At 41.5% G+C, this 18,561-nt stretch overlaps 1 protein-coding gene across 1 annotated transcript in view; it reads left to right on the forward strand.

Annotated features, from left to right (window-relative positions):
* LOC141992064 (zinc finger and SCAN domain-containing protein 32-like) overlaps nt 1-18,561 on the forward strand; it is a 532,457-nt gene that overhangs the window by 417,858 nt on the left and 96,038 nt on the right. The window lies entirely within an intron of this gene.

Below are 18,561 nucleotides of genomic sequence, written 5' to 3' on the forward strand. Positions count from 1 at the left end.
CTGAGAGGGACGAGGTGTAGCACATGCTGTCAGAACTCTTAAAAGAGCAACACTCCAATGTGGAAAATACAGAACCCGAACCACCAAAAAAGAAAATTAATCTTCTGCTGGTGGCATCTGACTCTGAAGATGAAAATGAACATGCGTCGGTCTGCACTGCTTTGAATGGTTATCGAGCAGAACCCATTATCAGCATGGACGCATGTCCTCTGGAACGGTGGTTGAAACATGAAGGAACATACGAATCTTTAGTGCAGCTGGCACACAAATATCTTGCGATGCCAGCTGCAACAGTACCATGCGAACACCTGTTCTCACCTTTCAGGTGATATTGTAAACAAGAAGCAGGCAGATGTAAATGCAAATGTACACAAACTAGTTTGTCTGAGCAATTGGTTGAACAAGAAGTAGGACTGAGTGGACTAGTAGGCTCTAAAGCTTTACATTGTTTTATTTTTGAATGCAGGTTTTTTGTACATAATTCTACATTTGTAAGTTCAACTTTCATGATAAAGAGATTGCACTACAGTACTCTTATTAGGTGAACTGAAAATATTATTTCTTTTGTTTTTTAGGTACAAATATGTGTAATAAAAAATAAGTGAGCACTGTACACTTTGAATTCTGTGTAGTAATTGAAATCAATATATTTGAAAATATAGAAAATATCCAAAACTATTTAAATAAATGGTATTCTATTATTGTTTAACAGTGCGATTAATTACTATTAATTTTTTAATCATGCGATTAATCATGATTAATTTTTTAATGGCTTGACAGCCTTAGTTCATACGCTTTATTATTCTCTTTTTTTTGCGAAACATTCATCTGATTGGGTTTTTTGTTGCATGAATATTTGGAAAGTGTCTGTTCTTTGTGTGAATATTAATACTCATTTGGAAACAAAGATATTAGTGTATGAACAAGAGTATTTGCTGTTCCCTGTTAGTTTCATGTTAAAATATTTGTCATTCTGTCAGAGAGCACAAAATACTCATAGCTTTGAATATTACAGTATTAATTTAAGACTTCAGTTAAACTCTTAATCATTCATGGTGTGAATGGCTATCCTTATCACATTTCAGAGTAGCAGCCGTGTTAGTCTGTTTTCGCAAAAAGAACAGGAGTACTTGTGGCACCTTAGAGACTAACAAATTTATTTGAGCATAAGATTTTGTGAGCTACAGCTCACTTCATCAGATGCATTCAGTGGAAAATACAGTGGGGAGATTTATATACACAGAGAACATGAAACAATGGGTGTTACCATACACAATGTAAGGAGAGTGATCACTTAAGATGAGCTAATACCAGCAGGAGGGGGAGGGGAGAAAACCTTTTGTAGTGATAATCAAGGTGGGCCATTTCCAGCAGTTGACAAGAACATCTGAGGAACAGTGGGGAGGCGGGGGGAATAAACATGGGGAAATAGTTTTTCTTTGTGTAATGACCCATCCACTCCCAGTCTCTATTCAAGCCTAAGTTAATTGTATCCAGTTTGCAAATTAATTCCGATTCAGCAGTCTCTTGTTGGAGTCTGTTTTTGAAGTTTTTTGGTTGAAGAATTGTCACTTTTAGGTCTCTAATCGAGTGACCAGAGAGATTGAAGTGTTCTCCGACTGGTTTTTGAATGTTATAATTCTTGACATCTGATTTGTGTCCATTTATTCTTTTACGTAGAGACTGTCCAGTTTGACCAATGTACATGGCAGAGGGGCATTGCTGGCACATGATGGCATATATCACATTGGTGGATGTGCAGGTGAACAAGCCTCTGATAGTGTGGCTTGATGTGATTAGGCCCTATGATGGTGTCCCCTGAATAGATATGTGGACACAGTTGGCAACGGGCTTGGTTGCAAGGATAGGTTCCTGGGTTAGTGGTTCTGTTGTGTCGTGTGTGGTTGCTGGTGAGTATTTGCTTCAGGTTGGGGGGCTGTCTCTAAGTAAGGATTGGCCTGTCTCCCAAGATCTGTGAGAGTGATGGGTTGTCCTTCAGGATAGGTTGTAGATCCTTGATGATGCGTTGGAGAGGTTTTAGTTGGGGGCTGAAGGTGATGGCTAGTGGCTTCTGTTGTTTTCTTTGTTGGGTCTGTCCTGTAGTAGATGACTTCTGGGTACTCTTCTGGCTCTGTCAATCTGTTTCTTCATTTCCGCAGGTGGGTATTGTAGTTGTAAGAATGCTTGATAGAGATCTTGTAGGTGTTTGTCTCTGTCTGAGGGGTTGGAGCAAATGCGGTTGTATAGTAGAGCTTGGCTGTAGACAATGGATCGTGTGGTGTGGTCTGGATGAAAGCTGGAGGCATGTCGGTAGGAATAGCGGTCAGTAGGTTTCTGGTATAGGGTGGTGTTTATGTGACCATCGCTTATTAGCACCATAGTGTCCAGGAAATGGATCTCTTGTGTGGACTGGTCCAAGCTGAGGTTGATGGTAGGATAGAAATTGTTGAAATCATGGTGGAATTACTCAAGGGCTTCTTTTCCATGAGTCCAGATGATGAAGATGTCATCAGTGTAGCGCAAGTAGAGTAGGGGCATTAGGGGACGAGAGCTGAGGAAGCGTTGTTCTAAGTCAGCCATAAAAATGTTGGCATACTGTGGGGCCGTGTGGGTACCCATAGCAGTGCCGCTGATTTGAAGGTATACATTGTCCCCAAATGTGAAATAGTTATGGGTGAGGACAAAGTCACAAAGTTCAGCCACCAGGTTTGCCGTGACATTATCGGGGATACTGTTCCTGATGGCTTGTAGTCCATCTTTGTGTGGAATGTTGGTGTAGAGGGCTTCTACATCCATAGTTGCCAGGATGGTGTTTTCAGGAAGATCACCGATGGATTGTAGTTTCCTTAGGAAGTCAGTGGTGTCTCGAAGATAGCTGGGAGTGCTGGTAGCGTAGGGCCTGAGGAGGGAGTCTACATAGCCAGACAATCCTCCTGTCAGGGTGCCAGTGCCTGAGATGATGGGGCGTCCAGGATTTCCAGGTTTATGGATCTTGGGTAGCAGATAGAATACCCCAGGTCGGAGTTCCAGGGGTGTGTCTGTGCGGATTTGTTCTTGTGCTTTTTCAGTGAGTTTCTTGAGCAAATGCTGTAGTTTCTTTTGGTAACCCTCAGTGGGATCAGAGGGTAATGGCTTGTAGAAAGTGGTGTTGGAGAGCTGCCTAGCAGCCTCTTGTTCCTATTCTGACCTATTCATGATGACGACTGCACCTCCTTTGTCAGCCTTTTTGATTATGATGTCAGAGTTGTTTCTGAGGCTTTTTATCCAGAAGAACAGGAAAAAATGAACAATGAGTAATTGAAGTGAAATGAAGCTTTAAATGAATATGGTAGGAGTAAAGAATGTTTTGCTGAATGACCTATCTTGACAACATTTCTATCTGGAACAGACTAAAACTCCTGCAGAGACAAGGTGGGTGAGGTAATATCTTTTATTGGACTAATTTCTGTTGGTGAGAGACACAAGCTTTTGAGCTTATACAGAGCTTTTCTTCAGGTCAGCTTTGTATAAGCTCGAAAGCTTATCTCTTTCACCAACAGAAGCTGTTCCAGTAAAAGATATTACCTCATCCACCTTGTCTGTGTAATATTCTGGGACCAACATGGCTACAACAACACTGCATAAAACTCGTAGAGTCAATCCCAGAAATAACTGTGTGTTTTGTAAACCTAGGATGAATTATCTGAAGAGGGGAGGCTGTTTCTACTTTGCTTCTTATAGCCCCTTATTCTGATCTCCCTTCCACAGGCATCAACTTTCCAAAGTGATGGGGGCTGCTTGTCTCCTGGATCTGTCCCAGACCCTGCCCCCACTCCATCCCTTCCTCCAAGGCACCACCCTACCCCGCATCTTCCCACCCCTGCTCCAACCTGCCCCACCCCTTCCCACCCCCACTCCACCTCTTCCCCTCCAGTTCCGCCCCTCCCCCAAGCATACCATGTCCTCACTCCACCCCCCTCATCCCCCCAGCCTCCTGCACACCATGAAACAGCTGAGTGCGGCGGGTGGGAGGCGCAGGGAGGGAGGGGGAGGCGCTGACCCGTGGGGCTCGCCGGTGGGTGGGAGGCGCTGGGCAGATGGGGGGCACTGATGGGGGGTTGCCGGTGGGTGCTCAGCACCCACCATTTTTTCCCTGTGGGTGCTCCAGCCCCGGAGCACCCATGTAGTCGGTGCCTATGGTCCCTGCCATCTGTCATACAATGAACTAACTTCACTGATTTCAGTGGAGCTACTCCTGATTTACATTCATATTAGTGAAATCAGAATCAAGTTCTTGGTCTGAAATACGAGAACATTTTCCTCATCTTTACAAACAAGCATCTCTGCACAAAGACAGGAAGCTTGAAAATACTTCACTTGGCCAGATCACAATCTGAAAAAAATGAATTAGTTTTGCTTTGCAGTGATTTTTAACTCTAAACTGTTCTCCCAGATGGGTGGTTGAGAATTATGCAAAAGGCTTGCATTTAAACTCTAAAACATGAAAAAAATGCCTCTGTGTGTGTGTGTGTGTGTTTGTGTGTTGGGTTTTTTTATTTTTATTTTAATTTTTTAACAAACTTAGTGCTCAGTCCATGTACTCAGGACTCAGGCCAAAACAGATTAATTAGAAAGCTTGCTAGGGTTCAAGAACCTTTCAAGTGCTCTTGGGCCCAGACTGAACTAATCTGGGCTGATTTGTCATTGTGCATTAAAGTCACACATGGGCTCAACACTGGGACCTGAAAACATCCAAACTCTGAGAACAGCCACACCCAGCTCCAACTTCACAGCTGGGTCTCTTTCTAGCTAGGTACTAATATGCTACTCTTCCCCTCCATCACTCTAGTTTCTGAAGACTTCTGTTACAGGATGAACCAAAATCCTGAATCCAAACATCCATGAACTCTGGGAGAGATTGGCGCTATCATAAACCTCCAATGATGGGCACATTAAGCACTTTATGGAGATAGAGCATTTCAGAGCTGAGCTTTGTGACTCAAAACCATCTTCCCTTGAAAATAATCTAAATCTGCAGTTTTCCATGGTTTTGAAGTAAGCCCAGGTGAAATTCAGCAGGTCTGATTGTGTTCTGCTTTGAGATGGTGGGTTTGTTTAAACACAAAACTGAAAGTGAATCTCAGTGGGGTGCAAACCCATGTAAAATTGATGAAGCCAAAGAAGATGTTCGCAGGAACTCCTGTGAAGCAAATGTGCTGACTTTCACACATATTCTAGCAGAAGGCTGCTATGTGGTGCTATCGTATAATTGTTAGCTGACAGGAATATTTTCATTTCTGAAAGAACAAGTGGGTAATGGTAAGAGAAAAATAGAGTGGGGTCCCTGAGCAACCTTAACAACCCATTTAATCATAGGAAGTTTGAGTGGCTTGCCTATAAATTGAAAGTTTTCTGCAGTGTGTATAGAAAAAGCCAAAATCCTATTCAGCTTTACCTCTATGGTATCAGGAAGCTGTGTAAAATACATGTGTGTGCCTGCATGTGTGCACACAGATTTCTAGCTCTAATCCTATCATCTTTGCATCAAGTTGTCATAATCCCCTCAGAGAGGGGAGGCGGGTAAAAATCCATTCTACACTCTCTGGTCTGTTTGCAAAATCTTATTGGACTTCAGACATCACTGGCATTAAAGACTTTCAGGAATAGCAGATTGACTTGGTTTTCACTGAGTTAACTTTGTGTTCACAAGCAGCTGCCTACAAGTAAATTGGATGAAAAGGCTTTTATATTTTTTTTTAAAAAAAGAGAAGCTGGAGGGGATAAATGACAATGACATCAGACATATGGTATGTAAGAACTCAGTCCCTGAGAGAGGCTGAGGCTGTTTTAAAAGAAAAGTTCCTGTTGAATTTAATACCTTTTTAAAATAACAGTTGTTTACTTACAGTATAATTATAACAGGTCTGACATACAAGGCACTTTGGGAAGCAGAGTCATGTGTGAAAATGTACAGGTGATATGTTCCTTGATTCTCAGGTGGGTTTGGAGAGGAGTTGTAGCTCTCCCAACAGGTGCAGACAGTGCCCAGGAGAAGCACCACACCTTCTCTGATGACTGGTGAGAGCAGAAGCAGAACAGTGAGCAATGCCCGGCTGGTCTTCCCTACCACCCTCCCTCCCCTACTTCCAGGAAACTAGACTCTAGGACTCCCCCACCTTGGTCAGTCCCATGGGCTGGGAGAAGAACCAAGGCAGGATATGAAGCACTTTCAGACAGCAGTCATGGCAGTGGACTACATTCTGAGTTTAGAATCTAGACATTAGTTTGTGTCTGTTGGTTATCTGTCTGCCTCAGCTCAAGTTCCTCCCACCCCTTTCCCTCACAGTCCCACTCTCCTTGCCTTCCTCTTTCCTCTTCCGCACTTTCCTCTTCCATTTTCTTCCTCCCTTAGTCCCCTGCTCATATGAGCTCACCAGTCTTGGTCCCCCTTACCTCAGCTTGCTCCCATTCTTTGAAATTAAGTGATCCAGAATCACCAGTAAGTTTGCTTATAGCTAGCTTCTGCAAACACATCATCCTGCTACTGTTACCCTCATCTTTCCTCCCTCCTCCCTTACTCGGTCCAATAAGGTGTGAGCTTTCTGACCCTGATTCAGAAAAGAACTTATGTATTTACATATTCTTGTTAAACTCAACTGTACAACTCCCATGCCTAAAGGTAAGCATGTGCTTACCTGCTTTGTTAGATGGGGACCAGACTGCTCAGCATTAAATCCTGTATTTGTAATACTCACCTGTTGTATGTTATCCTAAACTAGACTGTTAACTCTTTGTGGCAGAGGCCAAATCTCCCTCTGCTAGCATAGCACTTCACACAATAAAGCCCCAGTCCTAATTGTTACCACTCGCAGCTACTGTAATATTATAACTAATAATAATACAGGTAAATCTGGAGGTAAAAATGAATTTCTGAACTTATTCAGTGAAATACATGCTCTTTTTAATGTCTTGTCATGAAAAATTAATCTTGTGGGACCAAATATGTTGAATATAGACACATGCCACATGATCAGGAGCAATATAAATAGGAAAAATAATGAAACTACACTACAGAAAAGCTGGGTCAGAATGAGGGGCTCTCTGCTGTGGTGACACAGACCCAGATCCTAAGTAACTTTGAGACTGTGGTCCATAGTGTATAGGAAACCCATGCTACTGAGCTTTCCAGTTCCTAGAAACCACTACTAAAGGGTGATATCTGCTGGGGTTTTACAACTTCAAAGAAGATTTAGCATATTACATACTGCATTCGCATGAGTAGCCAGAGGACTTCACATAGCCCATAAGTACAAAAACATGAAAAAGTAAGCAATGACATGAAGTGAGGCAATTAGAGAAATAAACATTTGTACACAACAAAGTAATATCCAATGTACAAGATGCATTTTTAAAACAGTTTTATTTACAGTGTAAATCTTGTTTTAGGGTACATGTTAAGAGGTATAATTCATATCAACTAAAAAGAAAAGAGAGGTCATTACAGCTCAGTTTTGTACCGCAATTATTTTTTAATGTAGCTGTACACTAATAACAAAATACAATTGTTAACATACCCATTTTAGTCTATGTGATTGTGTTAAATGTATAAAATTAGTTATTTTAGTTTGGATTGATCCTGCAATTTAATCAATGCAGACATCCCCTAATACCCACAAGCAGTCACAGAAAAGTCAATGGGGCTGAGAATAAGGGTCTGCTCTTGGTTCTGATTTTTCTAGTGCAGTGTGGCATCCGTTCATTTACCAGTGTGATTACAAGCAATTAGGAGCAGCATTTGGAACCCAGTTTGGTAACCAAATAGTCAAATTATGGGATTAGGTTGCAAATACTTGGAGCGGTGACACATAAGGCTGAACTCAGTCCTGGTGCAATTCCGTTAAATTAAACCAAGGCTGAATTTAGTTCCTAGTGTAATGAGATCAAGAACCTGATTCTGCTCCAACTGAAGACAATAGAAAACTTTCATTAGAGACAGATTCAGGCCCCGTACTGGTAGTAAGGGGCAATTGTGTGCATAAACAGATTATGCACTTAAGTGAAATGTAACTATAATGGGAATCACCTGTACTAGTTACTTACAAGGTGTAACATACTCCCTTTTTTTTTAATATTATGTAGACCTTGAGATAAACCTGTTATACCTTAGATCGCAATTACATGGAGAAGCTACACGTTGCTATAATATGTATAAGCACCCACTGTAAAATAACAAAGATCCACTCCATTCACAATTTCCACTAACTGGTTTAGGGTCTTGACTTTGCATGGTAAGAAGATTATAGAAATGCCTGAAGGACAATTGTGGGTATAAAATCAAATGCCCCCATGTGAATTAAAGTTTGGAAAAAAATCCCTTTCATCTTATTATTAATTGTATAATTAATGCATCCTGTGTACTGATAAGAATAATGCCATGTAATTAATTTTTAAGAATTAAAACATTGCCTTTATCCAGTCTCATGGTCCACTTTCATGTTTATAGCTGTGAATGTAAATCCTCTTATCTAATTATAACATGACTGGTTTCATTGTTCAAAAGAAACCACTTTATTATTTATTATGTTATATTTTAATTTATTACATTAATTATAACCTTTTCAATAAAAAATAAAAAGACCAATGAACATAAAACGTTAAGACTTTTAATGCTTATCAGTGAAATTCTGTGCTGGTGTGGCTAAGGTGTAATATTTCATTTGTTTTCTGCCTCTGTTTTTTGTCTTCCCTGATTACCCATTCTGTTAACAAAAAGGCTCAATTAGCATTTGAATAGTAAGCCAGAGAGCAGACAGGTTGAGAATTCTTACAGAACTAATTTGGCAGGCCTTCTCCTTTTCTCTCTCTCTCTCTCCCTCTCTGCATAGCTTCCCCCCACACCCTAATCAAGCTGCAGTTATTAAAGCTAGAATAAAAGAACTGATTTTCCATTACATTGATGCATGCTGAACAGTGCTTGCTTTGTTTTTTTCTTTCAGCTATGCTAATTGGACTCAAAGGAAATATTTAGTTTATAACAGCAAATGAAGAATTCATTAAATTCTAGCAAGCATGGGAAAAAACAGCAATGGAACTGGACACTGTTTTTCAAATACATCCTCCCCTTCAAGAGCACTTATCTTACTACTTGCTTACAAATAACAATATTATTTAATTATCAAGTCTAACTGCTTTGGGCAGAGGAAATTTAGAATCAAGGGAAGAAGTTTCTGAACTGTGGCAGACCTACTGGAAAATCAGAAGTCCCAGTGGGACAGTTCACTTCAACAAAATTGCACAGGAGTAACTAAGGAGAGAGTTTGCCCCAGTGGGTCCAATTTTTTTCTCCCTGACACTGGGTTAAATCAGGAGTGACTAGCTTGAAATCAGTGGATTTACACTGGCACGAGACATCAGCAAAGGGCTGGAAATCTCACAAGAACAAAGATTTTCATATATGGCTCCTACGATTCTGGTCATAGCTGGAAGTCTCACAAGGACAGCCATGCTGTGGTTCCAGTTACGTTAAGATACAGCAAATGAAGGAAAGTTAGTCAATGTTGCCAACTCTTTTAGTTTTGTTCTAGATCTTGTTTTTTCTTTTTTAATTTAAAGCTATAGCTCCTGGAGCTAGGTGATGTTAAGGAAATATGAGAGTCTCCGTTTTTTACTTTTTATTTTTTTAAATAAACATAAAGCCCATATCCTCCAATGTATTTAGGTGCTTAGCTCCCATTGAAATCAATGAGAGGTAGGTGCCTGCATATCTCTGAGGAACTGGGCCTTAAGTTTCTAGTCCTCATGCTTGTGGAGCAATGCCTGAAAATGTGAATCATACAATCTCAAATAAAAGGAGCTCCAAATGTATGTTTTTCAAAATCTCATATTCTCATATGATATTTTGGAGCCTTCCTCATTGTGTTTGAATGGTTGGGGTCAGCAAAACTGGTTATTTCAATATTATGGAGCATTAAGGCCCTGATCCATAAATGCATTTACTTATGTACTTTAATACATGAGTAAACCCTTTAATTTCTATGGGACTACTCACATACTTAACTTTAAGCATGTATTTAAGCAGTTTGCTGTATCAGGGCTGTAAAGTGACTCATTCTGAGTCTGGCTTTTGGGAAAAAAGCAGTGGCATAGCTTTTTCTTCCAAAGATGGTTTGGACATTTCTAGTTAGAAGCAGTGAAGTGCTGCCAGGGTCATTTCGAGGAATCAGTAATAAGCCAAAACTCCTCCTAATCCCACATCTGGTTGATGCTGCTGTAATTTCAATGTCATCTTTAGCCTCACTCCTGATGTACCCTGCTGTAACAGATCAAAGTCCGAAATCTGTGATTGTTTGAACATGACTTTGGAGCACTGCAGGTCAGTGTTACTGCTCAGTGGTAAAACGGTCAATGTTGAACGAGTTTATTCAAATGTAGGCATTTTTTCAGAGGGTGCGTTACCACAGAAATAGCAAAATAAACCATAAATTGAGGGAAAATCTCATATGTGAGCTGCTTCCCCAATGACGCTCAGACTCCACCTGCACAACCTGAAAATGAAAGTTCCCTTTTAATATAATTGTAGTGTGTATCTCAAAAGACTTGTCCCGCATAAGGAGTATTGCCCATTTGTTCTCAGGGTATATGTTGATCAGCACTTACATCTGAGCAAACTTTTTTCCAGCTAGTATTGGAGTGAACAATTAAGTGCATTATCGGGGCTCTATGCTTTCTTCTGAAGAGACTCAGAGAGGGAGCATTGGTTTGTTCTGGTGTGGAAATTCCTATAGCTATGTTTACCCTAGAGCTGGAGTCAGGGGTGCTGGAACAATTTGTATGGGGGAGCCATTGAACCAAACCGTAAACCCTGTATGTGATGGAAACCACTTCAAGCCAGGGGGTGCGGCAGCACCCCTAGTTCCAGCACCTGTGGCTGGAACTTCTACCTCAGGCAGATATATGCGTGCTAGCTTTGGTTGGGCTAGTGTACTATAAGAAGTACTGCGGCCACGATGGTGTGGGCAAGTACAATCCTGCTCAAGACTCTCTGTATGTACTAGCCTGATGGCTAGCCCACACCAGCACCCACAGTGTGGTGGCTACACTGCTATTTTCAGGGTGTTAGCTCAGTCAAAGCTAGTGCATGCGTGTCTACCCAAGCTAGAAATGACCCCTCAGATTATGTTCTACACTGCAGATGAAGTTCCTGAAAGTTGCTAAAACTGGTTTCAGTTCTACATTTGTTGTTGATAACTGAAGGGAATGATAGCTCCACTGAGATGCCTGAGCTTTGCTACAAAGAGTGCTACAAACAACTTCGTATAAGCAGGTGTGTAGGACTAAAATGTTCAAACTTGAGTGCCTAAAAGCAGCCTGACTTTCAGAAATGCCGAACAGCAACAATTCAGGCAAGTCAGATGAGCACCATCTCTGAAAATCAGGCCACTTTCATGTAGGTGCTTAACTTCTAGACAGCCAAAGTTCAGTCAGTATCTCAAAGAGTGGATAAATTTCTCTCAGACAAGTAAGGGGGTATTGCCTCCTGACTCAGATTTCCACAACAATTTTATGGTACTTTCTGGCTCCCCTGCAGTGCCCCAATACGTGAGTACCTCACACCACATGAATGTATCCTCACAATGCCCCTGTTCAAGAGGGAAGTCCATTTTACAAATTGAGAACTGAGGCATAGAACGATTCAGTGACTTGCCTGACATCATGCCTGTGAGGCCTATGGCGCACTAGCAGGGTTTGTACACTAGCAATGTGACGCTTTAAAACGGGGTGAGAGAGTGTCTCCCTCTGATGGTCATATCCCTGGATTGGCAGCATAGCCATTAGTAATGTGGTTCTTGCACCAAATTTTTTGTCATGGTTACACTTTGATTGCCATTGTAAGCACTTTAAATAACACTACTGTAATGTTCTCTCTACTAATATTTTGAATACCATTATCAAATATTATCAAGGGGAAAAAAGGAAAGTATTTTAGGGCAACTTCTACACAATCCCAGAGACCATTCTGATGTCTACACAGCTTTGGAAATTCCACTAGGTATCCAAACACTATATTTTCAGCCTTACCTCCCCTTCTTTTTCCATTCCTTGGCTATCTATCAGCCTTGTGATCTTCCCTTTGAACATCACTGCCTTTGAGGTGCTTTTCACATAACCCAGGAGCTTTACTGGGCACTGGATGCCAGCCTGCCACTGATTTCAAAGCCTCTGACACTAGATACCCTGCAATGCATTACTCAATGTGACTGTCATTCTTTCTCAGCTCTGTCCCAGAATGCTTGGTAAACTGTAGCATGCTAATATAATTGCCATCCTGAACTACCGCAGGGGCTCTTTCTGCCCTCTACTACTCTGGGTCCTCCTCTCCCCTCCTTCTTATGCTGTTTGAATGTAATCCTTTCATTGCTGTCCCCTACTGATTAACTCTGAAACTGATAAGAGTATCAAAAGTCAAATAATTGTCTAAATGAATGGCCAGAGAAATCCCACCCTAACAGTGCTGTGTAGATCTGAACAGAATGCAGATCCTTTTACTATAAGAACTACGATCTTTGATTTTTTTTAAAAAAAGCTCTGCTTTATTCAAATGAATACATGTCTCTTTAATTCTCATTCCAACTTGTACAACATGGAAGTTTCTTTGAAAGAATTAGGAGTGTCTGAAATAGCCTCTTTGTTTCAGACAGGCTGCATCAGAATGATAACTATTGTGCTACAGCTCCCCCTGCTGCTCTGATCCTCACTGTTAACTGCCTCTGGCCATCTCAGTATGAGTCTTACTCTTAGCTCCACCTCTGCTGCAGATCTCCTTGTGCCCTTTTGATCAGATTACTCAGCTTCCTCTGCTTTTCCTTTGATCCTTTGTCAGTTTTCCCTTTGCCAAATAGCCACCCCATGCCACTTCATAGCTTTTCGCAGTGGACCTGAATTGCTATAGTCTTTCAGTCCCCGGCTGCTCCTTGTATCCTTTCTTAGCTTTCACTGTCCTAGCAGATCATAGTCAGAGATGCTCTGAGCTTTTTCTGAGCCCTTCAGCTGCTCTAAATCTTACTTCTGAAATGTGCACTCCTCTGTCTGGACAAACTGCAGTGAATCAACTAGACCAAAACTAAGCAGTGTACTATCAGACATTAATACAAGGGAAATGAATAAGAAGCTTTCTAAATATTTTCAGATGTGAAAGTCACAGCTCTTTCCATTATCAGTCACCTAAAACATTTATATAGCACCAATAAGCATAATATCTAGATTAGGGTTACCCATACGTCCGTATTTTCCCAGACATGTCTGGCTTTTTGGTTCTTAAATCACCATCCGGGAGGAATTTTTAAATATCTAAAAATGTCTGGGATTTTGCCATTATTATTTTTCCCCAAAGAAGAGTTGATCAGTCAAGAAAGAGAGTGAATGTTGATCATTCTAGAAAGAAAGTGACTGTTGATCACTTGAGAGAGTGCCCACTTTCCCCCCCAGCTCCCAGCGCTTGCGCCATTAAACAGCTGTTTTACTCGGCTGGGAGGGAGGGGGGAGGAGGGGAACTGTGGCGTGCTCAGGGGAGGAGGCGGGGCCAGGGCAGGGATTTGGGGAAGGGGTCCAATGGGGCAGGGAGGGGGGCAGAGTTGGGGCAGGGACTTTGGGGAAGGGGTTGGAATGGGGGCGGGGAAGGGGTGGAGTTGGGGCGGGGCTGGGGGCGGAGGGAGCATGAGCAAATCCTCCCTCCCCCGTGGAGTGTCCTCTTTTTTGAATGTTCAACTATGGTAACCCTAATCTAGATGAGTATAGACCACACTAGGAATTGAATGCATGTAATTTTATGTTAAAAAGCATCAATTTTATAGTTATAGCATTGCAAAATTGACTGCAATCCAGCCTGTCACATTAATCTGTTCTACTTTGACTTTTTAGTTTAAGCACACACATCTACCCTGACACCATTTTATTTTTGCCCACTTTAGGCACAAGGTAACAGACAACATGAAAATTCAAAACAAATGGGTTCATTTAGGACATATAACTGGCCTGTCACTATTGCAAGTACCAAGCTGTCTGCAAGCAGCACTATAGCCTTTGCAGGCGTCAATACAAGCTATAAAGCACAACTTCTTTAAGGCCAACCTATCGCTGTGTAATGAGGTCACTGCCCCACCAGTTGGGGTCATGAACTCTTTTGAGCCGGATTGCATGGAGAATAAACACCCATATAAAACAGGCTGTTCCTCTCTATGGAGGAGTTTAGACTCACAGGGGCAGATTTGTAAAGGTATTTAGGTGCCTAAAAATGCAGATAGGTGCCTAGGTACTTTAGAAAATCTCATCTAACTCCTATTCATTTCAATGGGAATTAAGTGTCGACATACTTGTGAAAAATCGCATGAGACTAGATCCACAAAGGAGACTTGCATTGCACTCCCTATCTTTTAGGTGCCCCTGTGACCCAGTGGAATCCAGAGCCCAGAGTAAGGCACCCTTATGCACAGGGAAAGTTAGGTGCCTAAGAATGGGATCACAAAAGCCAGCAAACTGAGTGGGGAGCTGCCTAAGCTAGTTAACAGATAATGTTGGGAGAGGGGTGTGTCCCATGCCACACGCCTGAAAGGGACTTAGGGCCTGGATCCACAAAGGGACTTAGGCATTTCAACCCTAAGTTTAGGAGCCTGGGAATTCACAAATCCTGATTTAGGGGCCTAGGCTGCATATACAATGAATGGGAACAAAGAGCTGCCACAGACTGCAACCCACAAAAGCCAGCATGGTAGGTGGGGAGCAGCATAAGCTAGCCACTTGGAGATGCTGATGAGAGGAGTGTGTGCTAAGCCCCATCCATCTCATGGAGTTAGATGCCTATCTCTGCTTGCAATCTGCAGCTGGGAACCCCACTCCTGGAGATAGATGGCTTAGGCAGATCACCAATTCTTGCAAGAAACAGAGGAGGAGGAGATAATGCTTCCTCCTTTATAACTTTTAGCCCAATGGATAGAGCATTTACCTGGGATGCGGAACACCCATGTTCAACTGCCCACTCTGTGAGATAGGGGGGGAAAGTATTTGAATAGGTATTTCTCACCAAATGCCTTCACTACTTCTGAGGTACATTTCTCTCAATCTCTCCTGTTGAAACAGTTAGACTTTGGATAAATACTTAAATTGTTATTGGACACAAGTGAGCATGTGAGAATGATTCTCTAGTTCAATGGTTGAGACACCCAAGCAGGAAACCCAGGGTACAGTCCTTTGGCCTCAATGGCTTTAGAGCATGCTCCAGAGAGAGAGGAGTCCAAATCCTTTCTCCTCATGTGCCAGAGGGGGGAACTGAACCTGGGTCTTCCATATACAAAAAGTGGAAGTTAAATCCAAGTGAGGAAAATAGAAAGGAGCATAACCTCTGGCAAATGATGTGTAAAAATATAATTAGGAAGGCCAAAAAAGAATTTGAAGAACAGCTAGCCAAAGACTCAAAAAGTAATAGCACATTTTTTTAAGTACATCAGAAGCAGGAAGCCTGCTAAACAACCAGTGGAGCTACTGGACTATCAAGATGCTAGAGAAGCACTCAAGGACAATAAGGCCATTGCAGAGAAACTAAATGAATTCTTTGCATCAGTCTTCACGGCTGAGGATGTGAGGGAGGTTCCCAAACCTGAGCCATTATTTTTAGGTGACAAATCTGAGGACCTGTTCCAGATTGAGGTGTCATTAGAGGAGGTTTTGGAACAAACTGATAAACTAAACAGTAATAAGTCACCAGGACCAGATGGTATTCACCCAAGAGTTCTGAAGGAACTCAAATGTGAAGTTGCAGAACCACTAACTGTAGTCTGTAACCTATCATTTAAATCAGCTTCTGTACCAAATGACTGGAAGATAGCTAATGTGATGCCAACTTTTAAAAAGAGCTCCAGAGGTGATCCTGGCAATTAGAGGCCGGTAAGCCTGACTTCAGAACAAAATTGTCAGACACATAGATGAACATAATTTGTTGGGAAGAGTGAACATGGTTTTTCTAAAGGGAAATCATGCCTCACCAATCTACTAGAATTCTTTGAGGGGGTCAACGAGCATGTGGACATGGGGGATCCAGTGGATATAGTGTACTTAGATCTTCAGAAAGCCTTTGACCAGGTCCCTCAACAAAGTCTCTTAAGCAAAGTAAGCTGTCATGGGATAACAGGGAAGGTCCTCTTATGGATTGGTAACTGGTTAAAAGATAGGAAACAAAGGGTAGGAATAAATGGTCAGTTTTCAGAATGGAGAGAGGTAAATAGTGGTGTCCCCCAGGGATCTATACTGGGCCCAGTCCTATTCAACATATTCATAAATGATCTGGAAAAAGTGGTAAACAGTGAGGGGTAAAGAGTAAGTTGCAAAGTAATGCAGTGCCCCATAGCCCAATAATTAGACCATTCATTCAAGATGGGGGAGAACTAAGTTCAATTCTCCTCTCTGTCTGATCTGTCTGTTTCCACTGAGAGCATCCTGGCCATGGGGTGGTCTCTCATTGACACTGTTCCACTTTGTATGATATATATATATATATATATATATATATATATATATACACACACAACGTGAGGACAATAAAGTCTTTGTCGCTGTCACTGATCCCAGTGAAGATATAAACAGTCCAATTAAACAGTCATCCCAGTTCCTAGAGGCTCCAATGACCACACTGTGCTGATAGCTAATCCCTCTTCTTTCATGAATTTAAGAGATCAGTAATGTACAAATAACTGTACCAGTATTTTACATTCATATTTTTCATCCCCAGGCCATTCACAAATGCAGCTTCGGGGGCGGGGGGGTGGGGGTGGGGGAAGAGGTAGAGAGAGAGAAGAGCACCCAAAAGCAGGTGGCATGACAGCAAGGCCAGGGCCATCCCATTATCATGGGATCTTTGATATGCACTTAGGGTTGACAAGAATTTGGGTTTTCAAGTCTCTGCCTTAAAACCTTCACACACAATGAACTGCATTTACTTAATGCTAGAGAATGGAGGGGGATGCTACACTGAAAGATCTGGAACCTAGTGTTCCAGGGAGTCTAGGTGTACATATCTAATGACTGGGTCACAAAACTAACCCCTACATGGCGTAGTATATTTGAATAATGATTTTCCTTCAGAATGTGACAGGGAAGCAACTTTAAACAAGCAGAGGTTGCACAGAGGGAAATCTATTACAGCAAACAACAAATTTGACCTGTTAATATCATTAATAGGGCACAGCCACAATGACTTGTGCCTCTGAATTTACCTAATTATGCATAAGAATTGTGTTGCATTGAATCTGATAACCATGATGATTATCAGGGTCAAATAGATTTTTACCAAAATTACATAAAGCAACTGCATATTTTTCATTTACAGTCATCAAATGGAACCATGGCTTTATATGGCCATTTCCTACACAGGACACAGTATTGCACACTGTCGGTAAACTAGCATTAAAAACAAACAAACAAACAAAAAACTTGTTCTATTCACTTGTTTCTAAGGGAAACAAGAAAACTACGAATGGACACTAAGGAAAATGGCCAATAACTGTACTGGCCTATAATTAACTGAACCCTCTGCCTTCCCAATCTTGTCTCATGTAATTGTCTGCATTTAAACAGTTGTGCCTCATCTCTATCCTTAATTGTCATAACCCTTGGGGGAGGAGTGAGAGAGGTTATAAATAGCCCATCCTCCATTTTGAAACCTTTGTCCCCATTCAAACACAGTACGTGATGTAGAGAAGAAGCCAGCAGCAGGTAAGCTTAAATTATGAAAGGACAGAGTGGGGAAATGGTATATGCTGAGGAAGAGAACACTCTTTTTGTCCAGTGAGTCCCTCTTTTTTGTTCAGAAAGGAAGGTAGGAGAGGAAAGAAAAGATGTGTGCTACTCAGGTCAGGTGAAAAGCCGTAACCCAAATCAAGCATGTGCAGCAATTGTGGAGTAAACGTGTGAGATGTTCTCTGGGACAGAAGCAATTCTGGGGTACCGAGGAATTATTTTTAATTTGGTAAATTATTGTACATGGCTATAGGTAGAAACCTTGTTTTCAGAACTTAGGGCCCTGATCCGGTAAACTGTTATGTGTGAGTAACATTATACTCGTGAGTAACACTGTTGAACCCAGCGGGACTACTTGTGTGCTTCCTTAGGCATATGGGTGTTTGTGTGGTTTGGCTCTTGGACCCTGATTCTGCAGTCACTTGTGCACATGCTTAAATTTACTAATATGTGTAGACCCGTTGATTTCTATAGGACTACTCAGGATAATAAAGTTAAGCACATGTGTTAAGTCTTTGCAGGATCTGGTTCTTAATAATTATGATTTATAATCTGTAACAGACCTTTCACAAACACTGTGGCATCACCTCAAACAATTGAAAAAGACAATGTACGATACCATATACAGCAAGTAACTCCAATGTCAATATCCAATAAAATATCAGGTCAACAAATATTTAAATTGTTTAAGGGGAAAATGAGTTCAATTTAACAGTCTGATTGCAAAAGAGAGATTTCATCTCAATCAAGTTTTGTGTAGCCTTGAGGGTTTTCTGATCACTTGTAAAAAATATTGAT

Source organism: Natator depressus, chromosome 8, assembly GCF_965152275.1.
Source record: "Natator depressus isolate rNatDep1 chromosome 8, rNatDep2.hap1, whole genome shotgun sequence".
NCBI classification, from domain to species: domain Eukaryota; kingdom Metazoa; phylum Chordata; order Testudines; family Cheloniidae; genus Natator; species Natator depressus.